General features: G+C 35.6%; 1 pseudogene across 2 annotated transcripts; it reads right to left on the bottom strand.

The window, feature by feature from the left end:
• Positions 1–2,571: 2,571 nt before the first annotated feature.
• LOC145588325 (dirigent protein 22 pseudogene) lies at positions 2,572–5,309 on the bottom strand (annotated as a pseudogene). 2 transcript variants are annotated; one of them, XR_014101581.1, is made up of 2 exons: positions 5,001–5,309; positions 2,572–3,370 (listed from the first exon to the last, which is right to left on the bottom strand). The product of XR_014101581.1 is annotated as a dirigent protein 22 pseudogene, transcript variant X2 (transcript). The 2 variants fall into 2 exon arrangements; XR_014101580.1 differs by lacking the exon at positions 5,001–5,309 and having other exon boundaries at positions 2,572–4,732.
• Between the last annotated feature and the right edge of the window lie 7,481 nt (positions 5,310–12,790).

Raw genomic sequence — 12,790 nt, 5'->3', positions numbered from 1 at the left:
TAAGTATAAGTTGAATTATCAATTGATCAATTGAGTCTCTGATAACTCATGAGATTGATGAAGGTGTAAATTTTTTTTATAAGAATTTAAATAGTTATAGTAAAATTTCTTAAGATCTAAAACTGAAACAATTTATTTATTTATTTTTAAATATATACATACATATGAGCTTATCAATCAAATATATATTTGATAGCGATAAAGTTGATCAAATTTGTATGTATCAATGTAAAATCAAGTTATATAAGATTTAAAATTAAACGTGATTCATTTCAGAAATAAAATAAAATAAATAAACGTGATATTGGGTCTATTACGTATGGTAATCACATACATAGTCATTGATTCATGATTTAATTTTTTGTTATTCTTGCCCAAGCAAAGGGGGCAAAGAATTTCATGAGGAAAAGTGGAAAACCATAGTAAAAGTCTTCCTAACTTCCTTAATTTGACTAATACACTTTTGCCATTTCATTATCATCAAAGTTTTCCATTGAATAGTAAAAAGGTTGATATTAATAATTAATTGCCTAATAAAATTTGAGCACATACTTTGTAATACTTAAGAGTCATACTATTAGGATGTTACAGAAGAAGTAACTTGTTACGTGATGAATTTAATTAGTTTGGTTACCTTAGTTGAAAAGTGAAGCCTTTCCCATTCCCTTTCTGACCGTTAATGTTGAGTTGTAAATGGCTGTGAATTTTCTCCAAACAAATTTGACTGATATGCCATATCATATGCCTTTCCGACCGTCTAGTTTGGGCTGTTATTTGATTCATGTGAATTTTCTTCATACATTGCCAGATATTAGGTGATTTAGGTCTTCCGTTTTTTTAAAATATCGTACATTTTTTTTTTTTTTTTTTTTTTTTTTTTTTTTTTTTTTTTGTGTGTATGTTGAAATTGTATTAATTTCTGTAACACTATTCATTTGTGCAACAATCTTTAACGTCCTTAATTAGATATTTTGGTTGCAACATTTTAAATTTATATGAATTAATAATCTTATTTTAGTTCATGTATAAGAATGTTTTGTATAATTTCTTATGACGATTCATGTTAGCCAATCTCAAATCATTTTGGCACTAAAGTTTTGTTGTTGTTGTATAAGAATGTTGATAAAATCAATTTATATATTGAGATGAATCTAAAATAATTTTTAATGATTATATAAGTTTTTTTTTCTTTAAATACTGGTATGAATTAATTGGGCCAAAACAGAACCATATGGCAACGGACACAAAACTGTCTTACAAGTCTACTTCCATGATTGGGATCTCCTCAAAAGTCAAACCTCAACCATTGACTGTCTAGTGCAACTCGTAGACACCAGGCCAATAGCTTATTTGTTTGATGGGCTATACACTATGGGATCAGACCCAGAACTTAAGCTCATCAAACAGGCCTAAGATTTATCGGATTTTTCATATTGGGCCAGGACTCGATATAGAATCCGGATGGCCCGTGGATATGAACTGGCCCAACATTCACTCTTAAAGCCAAGTGTTCAAAATTCACAAATTATATATTGCACGATTATTTCTATGTTTTTTTTTTTTTGAAACAACGATTATTTCTATGTTAATACTCCCTATCTTCAAACCTTCAAATTATAAGAGTACTCTCTGATGCGGATCAAGCATCAAAATTCTAGTCTAGATGATAGTAGTTTGTTATTTTATCTTTTTTCGTAGCCGTATGATTTACTTAGGATTTATCTTTTTAGAAGATATTATTAGAGTGTTAGGATTTAATTTTATCTTTTAGATTTGTTTATCCTATAAGGCATGAGATTGTATGCCTATAAATATTTGTCTTATTAATGAGAATAGAGAGATTGATTGAGTTTATGAAAATATGAAAATTGTGAGTTAGTTCGAGTTAATCGAATTGATTTCAAAACGTTGCTTTTCTCTGAAAAGATCAAAATTTACATTGTTTTTCTTCTTGTGTTAGTTGAAAAGATCAAAATATTTTGAATTAGGTTGACCCTAATAGCTAGTATCCCTTTCCGTGGTTTAATCCACATCACTCTCACCTGCGGAAGAATCATTGTCGAAAGCTGTCCAAAAAAAATCAACAAGAGTTGGCTCAAGTGGTAAGCAACTTGATGTCTCTTAAGGGGGTCCTCGGGTTCGAACCTCACCTTATACAGAAACTCTTGTTGGGAGACTCACCCACTATAAGTCGGGTGTGCTATACGAGTCAGATCCGGATGTAGTCGGAGCTAAGCTCCGGTGAATCGGGTGGGCATTCTTAAAAAAATAAGAGTACTCAAAATTGTACCCTAATAAGTAATAATCTCACCACCCATAACTGATCTCCGAATCTAGATTAGTCCAAAGAGTGAAACGGATAGAACATTAAAAAAATGTCGTCACTAATCTCACAAAAACTTGTACATATGGCATGTATTTTATCAAAAACATTAATAATCTTTTAAACAAAGTCTGTATAACATGTCGTCACTAATTCACCAATGAAGAAAATAATTTAATTACCTACAACCTTGTTAAGACAAATATGGTTTATACTGGATTTAAAGTTACACATCGATCTTTAAGTAATTTATACAATACTCACCAACATATTTTTATTTCATTTTTATAAGGAAGATTGTTAAAACGTCACATTTGCTTACTTTACTAAAGAGCCGCCTTACTTGAGTTTTGACCAACTTTTCCTTCCCATTGCCCACCACCTATCTGTCCTTCCCCATTGTCAACTAACTACCACATGAATTACATGATTCAAACATAAAATAAATCATACATCAATATGTAACCTAACCCTTGTAATTAATGCTCTAAGCATGAAAGACTGTAACATTATACCCAACAATAGCATTATGAAGTGTATTATTATGAAAATAAGTTCGAGCAATAGCATATCCACGAGCCATCCTAAAAACCCCCGTCCCACCAACGACAGGGAGCTCCCTCACCGGATTCGTAATCGGGTTGGAGCCGAAAATGACTAGGGAACTCCCATTATAGATGCCATCAACAAATCCATACGTCAACCCCGTGACAAAATTTACGACTTGTTGTGATGCCGAACCATAGAAACCTTGTGCACGTCCTACCAACTTGGAGTTACGGTCTGGGGTTAGAGTGAGCGGATCATCGACCATGTATAGGTTGCCGAAGCCGGAGGTGAAGTTGTTGCTTCCTTGTATGGGTTGCGCAATCAAGGAGGCGGTTGTGGGCTCATCGCTAACCGCGGTTCTGATGTCGTGGAAGTAGAATTGTAGGACCGTTTTGCGCTCGTACCCACGGCCGTATGACTTTGTTTCTGCCCATGTTGATGTTGTCGGATTTTGAGTCGTTGTAGCATAACTCAAATTTACCATACAAGATGTGAATACTACAAATGTGAAAAAATTGATTGTCATCTTTCTCTAATTTGATATTAGCTCGCTGCTCTCACTTAAAAATAATTAATCCAGGTATAAATACGCGGATTTAGTTTGATATAAAGGATGAAATTAAAGGAGAAGGAGAACTTTATGCAAAGGATTGGACTATTGATGTATATATATAGTTGACTTTTATTAGAAGGGAAAAAAATTAATAAAAATATAATATCATTATTAGTCATGGTCATAGTTTAATTAGAAGATTTTAACTTTTGAGAACCTTCTACAGCTATTCTTTCACAAAAGTTAGATTGAAAGGTAAGGGGAATAAAGGCTAGGGAGGGAAAGCCGGAAAGCTTATGTTAACATGGTGTTATTCAAACGTAAGCCACAATGTGTCAATGTCACATGCATTATGAAGTGTATGGTCAATGTTTAGGGTGTAGCTATATTTGTTAATAGATTATCTCCCGGATAGAATATAAAGAATTTATAATTATGTACATTTTCAAGTTATATTATCACTTAGAATATGTAAAAAAAGAGTTGTATTAATAAACCAAATTATAAAAAATAAAATAATAAAAATAAAAGAAAATTTAGGTTTACAACAAAATTTGTTGGACTTTGTGATTAAAGGGAGTAATCACATATATGTAGGGTTAATATTTGCCTTCCTAAAGATTAGCTATTTGTATCTAAAGATGATATTGTATAAAATAACTTTGCAGTCAATATTTAGCTTTTCCAAAAAAAATTAGAAGAGAATAAAAAAGTTTAAAAGGAAAAAAGACTCCACAGTTAAGCGTGCTTAGGTGGGAGTAGTCTTGAGATGAGTGACCTCCTAGGAAGTTTTCTAGGGGTGCACATAAGTGAGGATAAAATGCGTGGAACAACTTGTGTTGGTCTGTGAGGACAATTGTTGGCTTTTAATGTGCATTTCGTGACAATAGGCCCCTCCCTAATTTGTTTGGGGTCAGGGTGTTACAAATTATGCCAGAGAAACCCTGCGACCGCGTGCTGAACATGGATAATTAATCCTATATCATTCGCCTAGCAGGGGAGAATTCTGGGGCTATTTGACCATATTCAGACTGGATGTAACACTTTGGCTACCCAGTTGCCATTAGGCGTAATATTGGAGTCCTTAGCTTTCCAGGCGCAACGAGAGCATTGTCGTTCTCAAGTAGGAGTGTATGTAATACCCCTCGTGATTGCTTTAAATGGATTAATATACTACTTATATTAACAAGATGCATCTTTTTACGAAACTCATATGCTAATATACTCCACAGTTAAGCGTGCTTGGCTGGGAACCACCAGCCCCAACTCCAGAACCACTGCACACCGACCCCATTCACAAACTCACCCTCCGCCACAAACCCACCCTTATCCCACCACCACCGACACTACCACACCAAAAATTAACCCAAAAAAAACATAACTTAGCCCAAAAAAGAAAATCAACCCATTTGGGGAAACACGAAAATCGCCTAAAAAAATAGAAAATTAAACCCCAAAACACAAATTTCAACCCCAACAAAACGAAAATCTTCCAAAGAAATCAAAAATTAACACCAAAAAACGAAAATTAGCCCAAAAATACGAAAATTAACAACAAAATCAAAAATACCATACAAAATCAATAAGAGTAGTCGTCGGCTTTGTTATTGTTGCGCCGATTGTTGGTGGTGATTGATGTTATGTTGGTGGTGGTTGACATCGGTGGTGATTATGTTACGTTGTTGTTGTTGATGGTGTTTGATGTTGGTGGTGGATGGAGAAAGAAGATGAGGACAGAGAGAGAGAAGAGAAAGAAAACGAAAGAAATAGAAGGTAGAAGGAGAAGAAGACCAAGAAAGAGGAGGGAAGAGGAGTGAAAGAGAGATCCAGAAGAAGAGGAAAGAGAAGAGGAGAAGAGAGGAGAGTGAAAGTGAAGGAGAAAGGGGAAAGAAGTGGCGGAAATGAAGGAGAGGTTTGGTTGTTTAGGGTTTGTAGTTTTTTTAAAAAAATAGATTCCAACGGAAATTCCGTCAGAAACTACATATTTTCATACGGATTTATTTTTCGTCGAAAATTTCCGATGGATTTTTTGAATTCGTCGGAAATATCCGACGGAAAATAAATCCATCGGAAATTTTCATTTTTTCCGACGGATTTTCGTGTCCGTCGGAACCAGTCCGTCGATATTTGACTTGATTCTTGTAGTGTATATACTTCGTATTAAAAAGCGTTCCTAATCAAGGATACACGCCACGTGTCTTTCCTCTCTTCCACCAAGAGAATGCCACATCACTCAATTAAAAATATAAACGCTAAGTGTCATTTGAAAAAAGGTTTTGTCAAGAATCGAATTTGTTCTTATTTATTCCACATTAAAATTTTATATATATATATATATATATATATATATATATATATATATATATATATATATATATATATATAAGAAAGTACAATTCAACTTAATCATGATCAACTAATAAATTGAGCTCAGCATGTCTAAAATTAATAACTTGCTAAAAATGTCATACATTGATACATGTCTTCATTTATAAAATTTTAAGTTGACTTTAATTTGTTTCCCACTAATTAAGTAGCTAGAATCGGCTAAATTGTTTCTCTTCACGTTTTATTAAAATCAAAGACAAACAAAATTCATGTCTCTAGTCACCACTCTTATCTCTACACGATCTTATTAAGCTAAATTACTCAATAATCTTTACTGATATCGACTTCTTGCATTTGATACCATTTGATTCATATAGAGTGGATATTTAATTTTACAAATAAGTTATTACCCGTATCTATGAAATGGTTTATAAAAGTCGTACAATAAAATTTTTTTTTCTTTCTTTTTTTTTTAGAAAAAATTCGTACATAGTTTAAGAAGGTCACTACTATGAAAAATCAAAAGAAATTTTTTGGTTACATATATAATATATAGAATGTTTCAAAATGTACTTGAGTTTGAGCCACCCAAACCGCAATTGTAACTTTTTTTTTTATTTTTTTATTTTTTTACCACAAAAGGGAAATACTATATACTTCGTATTACATTAGGGAGAGACTAGTCTCCAAAATAATCAGAACATAGTCTGAGAACTTAACATAGAAAAGCACTAGGCTTCTATATGTGAACCAAAAGATAGCTTACAAATAAACCAACAAAAGGAAATAAAGCATTAAAAACAGAACCAAACTATCAAGTAAAGCAAAAGGATAGCTGGTAGTATGTAGTTGCACTGTTACAAACGTAGAATATTTTTTGAATATATTCTAGTTTATCGCATATATTTAGTTTGTTAAGTGTATATACCTCTTCCTATTTTGTAGCTAAGTAATTGCCTAGTTCATTCGTAGCCTTACGTTACTCCTTGTACTGTGTATATATTTCAAAGCATAGAGAGGTGGAGTCATATAAACTTATACCCAAAGAATAAATGTGTTTAGCTAGTTTCTTGTGTATATTGTATATCCAAGAAGAAGATAACCAAGCCAAATTTATAAGGATGGAGTTTCAAGCTAGAGGATGAATCTAGACATCATAAGGTGATTAAATCACCATAAACATCCACTTCAATGGGAGGTTACAAGAGAATTCAAGAGATGAAGGAAAAATGCCAAAAGGTGAATGTATGTAGATATGAAAAAGTCCACCCCATAACCCACTTGTGGGCAATCGTTGTTGGCCACAATGTACTTGTGGAGTAGGCTAATTTTTCTTATAAAATAGACATAAAAAGTCTACTCCACAACCCACTTGTGGACAAATATTGTAGGCCACAACCTCCTTGTGGAGTAAACTAATCAACTACAAAAAAGAATGTTTTTTACTTTCTTTAATCCAACAATCCCCCACTAAAGGGAAGAAAAACAAAGTCAAATGAATAAGAAGTAACATATGGGCATCAGAGGAGATGTAGTGCATAACACTTAGATATTACAAAAGCAATTTGAAATCTAGTGCTTAGTGGTATGAGACAATGAACTACATGTCTAAGGGTGGACAAACCTTGAAATCCTTAAGACTCTTGATCATGGAGTGGACGAAGTTTGAAACTCCAAGATTTAGTGCATGACCCCCACAACACATACATCACTCCAAAATTTATATGAACTCCGTGAAGAGATATACTCTTTTATAGCCAAACATATTCACCTTAGGTTTAGTGGAGGCTTTAGGAAATCCGCCCAAGTTTTCCATAGAAGATGGCTAGTATTCACAACCACATAAGTGAATCACAAGCACAACTCGATAGTACTTAGTCAATGGGGTTAAAACATGTTCATAAGAACTAAACAAATGTTACATTGTACCTATTAATCCCCACAAGACCATGGATTCATTAAGAGTTTAATGCTCATCCTCACAACAATCATAAACAATGGTGATTCCAAAGTTTGAGTGCACTGAAACTTTTGGATTAATAAGAGTCTAAAGACTCAACCTCAAACGGTGGATCAATCAAGTGCATCTCCAATAGCACCAACCTAAATGATTTATTGATCCATTAAGAGCTCAAAGAGAGTCTACCTCAACCAAGTATTACAACACGTGCCATAGAGATAGGAAAGTAATGCTTTAATCTTTCCACATGAACTAAAGGCCTTTCCCCCTCGACATTTCCACAAGTTATCAAGAATTGTTACATGTCTCAAATTTCCTTATCATAGTGCACAATTATTTTTGCAAGAATACTTTTTCAATAAGGAAAACTAGCATGTTACTAACATCAACTAATTACATAATCCAAGCTAAGTAAACTCTACTAATTAGACATCAACTAATTACATATTTCTAGAATATAGTATGGCTAGGAAGTAAACTCTACTAATTAGACATCAAAACTCTATCTACTAATTACATAATCCAAGCTAAGTCAAAACTCTAATAGCCAAGTACAGCAGCTCAGTAATGAATATGGGACTCTCTCTTCCAATGTTCTTGAGTTCTCTCATTGCTTCATTGCTTCAAATAAAGCAAAACATCATAACCATCCTTCAAAGCTTGTTTTAGTACCTCCTGGCTATTTGAAATAGCAGGATCACCAAGTATTTTGGTGATGGTGCAAAGACTTGATGAGCCATTCTCATTCTCCTTCCTTCTTCAATAATCCTTTGGTACTCTTCTATATCTCTCACCATTGCCAGCTTCTCATAATCTTGCTTTGCTTTAGCTAAAAGTTCAGATGCATTTTTTGTAAGTCCCTCCACTAAATCTGCATGATATGCTATGTATGGGTCACTTTCTTGTAGAAATACTTTAGGCTCAGCAATGTATTTCACAACTTCATTCCTGAACTTTTTGAATTCTACACTCATGGTTGTCAAAGGGATTTCCTTGATCAGCTGCTTATGACCTGGCTCATCAAGAATGAGTTGATGAGACCTTGCAATAGATGATGATTCGTCACTTAATTTGAGCCGACTTGTAACCGTCAATGCATCATGTGCCTCTTGTTCAGTGGCCCACTTTAAGGCACACAATTCTGATTCTTGAAGACCATGTTTTTCCAAAGCTTGCAAGGCAATAAGTCTTCTCTTCTCTGTAGCTTCACTTTCACCCTCTTCATTTACCTTTTGTGGCCTTTTATCTTTCTTAATTCTCTTCTTCTTATTCTTATTAGTTGCTGCATTCAAATGTGATAGTTAGATCTCTTAACAAAATTCGGAAGAAGAAAAATTATAGATCAATGTAACATAATAGGAACAGTAAGCAAAATGATTATAACAAAATTAGATGCAATCATGAATTAATATTCATTATAGATTTCAAAATTTTAGAAATCATAACACAAGGACAACAATTTGTCACAAACTCACAACAAATGTAGAAAAGAATTTAATCATGACACGAACAAATCAAATACAGTACACAAATTATATGCAATCATAATTTCACAAAACATCGTCTGTGAGGTTTACAGATCTTAGGCAGTATGCAATGAACCAAAAACATGAGCAGGAAAAAAATAATTTTTGGAATTACCAGGAGTAAAACCTACGTTTAAGTTTAGCTCGAGTTCGCAAACACCATAATTAATTGCAAACGAAATCCATTCATCAAGATATTTCTCACCAGATTTAACCCACGGGCGGACAATCCTAAATTTATGCAAATTTTGAGCATTATATTGTAGTAAAATATTATCAATGCATCACACGTATGTTCGTTGGTCCATTTTTAATGGTTCAAAACATCCAAAGTTGAGATTAGGGCAGGAAGCCCATAAGTTTTTCCATCTCTTAGAAAGGATGACAGTAGCTATTACTTCCTTGAGTGTCAACCATGTCAAAATATGACAGAGGATCTCATCTGGCATATCACTAATCCGGTACTCCGCTCCAATTCTTTTACATCTCTGATTAATCAAACAATAATTCAATTCTATTCCCACTGAGCTGATTAATTTTGAATAAAATACTTAACCTAACCTCACTTTCAACTAAACATAAAATTTAATTACAGAAACTGTTGGATTTCGGGAAAACTCCTCAAACTGGAGTGTGTACCATTGATCATAATATATAGAGTTACAATTCTAGTCCTAATCTCGTTAGGAATCTAGTAAGATAAGTATACAAAATATATCAAAAATATATACAAAATATCCTAGCTCTGCGACAAATATTATCGTAAACTATAATATCTATCACACCCCCGCAGTCGTAGCGGGAGGAGGACGTACGCTAAGACTGGACCTAAATTCCAGAAATAATTCTCGCGGTAGGCCTTTAGTGAAAATGTCCGCAAACTGATATCTAGTAGGAACATGGAGAACCCGAACTTGCCCCAAAGCAACCTTTTCTCGAACAAAATGAATATCCATCTCCACATGTTTGGTGCGTTGGTGTTGTACCGGGTTGCCAGAAAGGTAGATAGCACTGACATTATCACAATAAACAATAGTAGCCTGCCGTAGAGGACAATGTAACTCAAGTAAAAGATTACGGAGCCAACACGCCTCAGAGACAACATTTGCGACGCCTCGATATTCTGCTTCTGCACTCGATTTAGACAAAGTATGTTGACGCTTAGATGACCAAGAGACGAGGTTATCCCCAAGGAAACAACAATAGCCCGATGTGGAACGTCGGGTATCGGGACAACCTCCCCAGTCAGCGTCAGTGTAAGTAATCAATCGATGAGAAGTAGTCGGATATAAATGTAAGCCGTGATCAATGGTACCCTGAACATAACGCAGAATGCGTTTCAATGCCTCATAATGAGGTTCCCGAGGATCATGCATAAATAGACACACCTGTTGTACCGCATAAGAAATATCTGGCCTGGTGAAAGTGAGATACTGAAGAGCACCTGCTAAACTGCGATACAAAGTAGGATCCCGAAAAGGTGGTCCTGCATCTGCACTAAGTTTGGACTTAGTGTCAACTGGAGTAGCTGCAGGCTTACAAGAGGCCATACCTGCACGCTCTAAAATCTCATGTGCATACTTTTCCTGTGAAAGTAGCAAATAAGAGGGTTTGCGGGTCACCGCAATCCCTAAAAAATAGCTCAAAGGACCCAAATCAGTCATAGGAAACTCAGTTTGCAACTGAGATATAATTCCTGTACGCAACCTGTTAGATGAGGTAGCTAAAATAATATCATCAACATATAAGAGCAAATATGCCATATCATTACCCTGCCGGAAAGTAAAAAGAGAATTGTCACTCTTGGCAATGACAAAACCCAATTTGATGAGAAAATTCGCAAAACGTTGGTACCAAGCTCTAGGAGCTTGTTTCAAACCATAGAGAGCCTTGCGTAGCCGACAAACATGAGAGGGAGCCTTCCGATCAACAAAACCCGGAGGTTGATGCATATAAACAGTTTCCTGCAAATCGCCATGTAAAAAAGCATTTTTGACATCTAATTGATGTATCGACCACTTTTTAGCCAAAGCTAAACTGAGAACAGTGCGAATAGTGGCCGGTTTAACTACCGGACTGAAAGTCTCATCACAATCCACCCCAACTTCCTGCGACCTGCCATCACATACAAGACGAGCTTTGTGCCTTTCAAGGTCACCATTAGACTTGTATTTATGTTTAAAAAGCCACATACAATTAACAATATTCACCCCCGCAGGCCTAGGCACCAACTCCCATGTCCCTGTTTTAATTAAAGCACTATACTCATCATTCATCGCCGCATTCCAATTTTGGTCATTTAAAGCTTGTTTATATGATTTTGGAAGTGGTGATTTTTTATGAGGGGGACCCAAGGTATTGACAGACAAGTTCAAAGAATACTTTGGGTTAGGCTTGAAAATACCCCGTTTACTACGAGTAATGGGTGGGGAAGGAGGTGGAGGTCGAGTTGGTTGTATGGGTTGCAAGCCACGCAACGGAGGGGGAGTATAAGTTGGAGTAGTGGACTGTGCATTAGAGGAAGGCCCAGAAGAAGAAGGGAAGGAGTGTGGGCCTGAAGAAGGGGATAGGGGCCCAGCAGCTCTAGAAGGTGAAATGGGCAGAGTGGGCCATGGGTGGGCCGTGGGTGTTGAGCCCATATCGCAGCCTTGCTGCGAAGTCCCCTTAATATTCACGTGAAAAGGGGGAGTAGTGGGTGTTATGGGCTGATTTAGGATAGTTGGGCCCATATGCACTTGAGGTTGGGTATGCACTCCATGATTTGGGCTATTTGGCATGTGATGTTGCCAAAGTGGAGAGAGTAATGGGCTAGGATCATCACTATCAAGAAAATTGTAATCAGTAGTTCGAAAATTAGCAAGATTATGAAAAGGAAAAGTTGACTCATCGAACCTTACATGTCGAGAAATAATGATCTTATTTGTGGAAAGGTCAAGACACTTGTAACCCCTATGGTTTGCGGGATATCCCAAAAAGACACATGGGGTGGATCTTGGAGCTAACTTGTGAGGGGCCGTAGCCGAAAGATTAGGAAAACATAGACAACCAAATACCCGAATATGATCATAAGAGGGTGTTACTCGAAACAAAGCTTGAGCAGGAGTACTATGAGAAAGGGCTTTTGTGGGTAAGATGTTAAGAAGGTAAGTTGCCGTTTCAAGGGAATGAACCCAATAGGAAGGAGGGAGTGAGGCATGAATGAGAAGAGTGCGAGAAACATCGTTTAAAGTACGAATCATGCGTTCGGCCTTCCCATTTTGAGATGAGGTGTGTGGACAAGAAAATCGAAAGACTAAACCATTTGTGGCACAAAACAATTTGAACGGATCATTGTCAAACTCTCTACCATGATCACTTTGAAAGGATTTTATAGGTCGTTCGAATTGAGTGGCAACATATTGTCTAAAATTCAAAAAGGATTGGAAAGTTTGGGATTTGAATTTAAGTGGGATAGTCCATACGAAGTGAGTGAAATCATCCAATAACACCAAATAATATTTATGACCATTAGTACTACGAATAGGAGATGTCCATAAATCGGCATGAATTAT

This window comes from Chenopodium album, chromosome 17, assembly GCF_948465745.1.
Source record: "Chenopodium album chromosome 17, dcCheAlbu1.1, whole genome shotgun sequence".
Classification (NCBI taxonomy): Eukaryota; Viridiplantae; Streptophyta; class Magnoliopsida; order Caryophyllales; family Amaranthaceae; genus Chenopodium; species Chenopodium album.
Note: the sequence above shows the minus strand (reverse complement) of the source record. Positions and strands in the feature narration are given on the sequence as shown.